Genomic DNA, 618 nt, shown 5'->3' on the forward strand with positions numbered 1-618 from the left:
GTATATGCATGTATATGTGTATGCATGTATATGTGTGTGTTTATATATGTGTTTGTATGTGAGCATGTGTATGTATGTTTATATGTGTATATGCAAGTATATGTGTGTATGCATATATATGTGTGTGTATATATTTGTGTATGTATCTGTGCATGTATGTTTATATGTGAACACACGTGTGTGTATGCATATGGAAATACATTAATAAACGTATATGTAAGTCTGCCCTAGCACGGGTCTTCTACTGGGCATTACTTTATAATATTAGTAATAAAAAATAAAAAATAAAAAATTTACCTGACAACCACTATATAAGAAACTATTTTAAATAAAAGTAAAAAACACTCTTTTACTACACTAACCAGACGAGACATAACATTACTGACCTTAAAATGTGTTTATGTGACACTAACGGGACTTTAAAATCGTAATGTATATATGGATCGCAGGACAATAACTGACCTTATATTTTTATACAAAAACATTTATTCTAAATTTGATTGTTGCAAACTCCTGGATTTAATAAATATTAATATACTAACCCGTAGAACTAGACAAAATGATCCATATTATTGTCACTCTTCTCAAACCAACCATCTTTGTCACTCACCAATACCG

The sequence above is a fragment of the Micrasema longulum genome, unplaced genomic scaffold, assembly GCF_059751315.1.
Source record: "Micrasema longulum isolate JH-2025_06_02 unplaced genomic scaffold, ASM5975131v1 h1tg002028l, whole genome shotgun sequence".
Lineage (NCBI taxonomy): Eukaryota > Metazoa > Arthropoda > Insecta > Trichoptera > Brachycentridae > Micrasema > Micrasema longulum.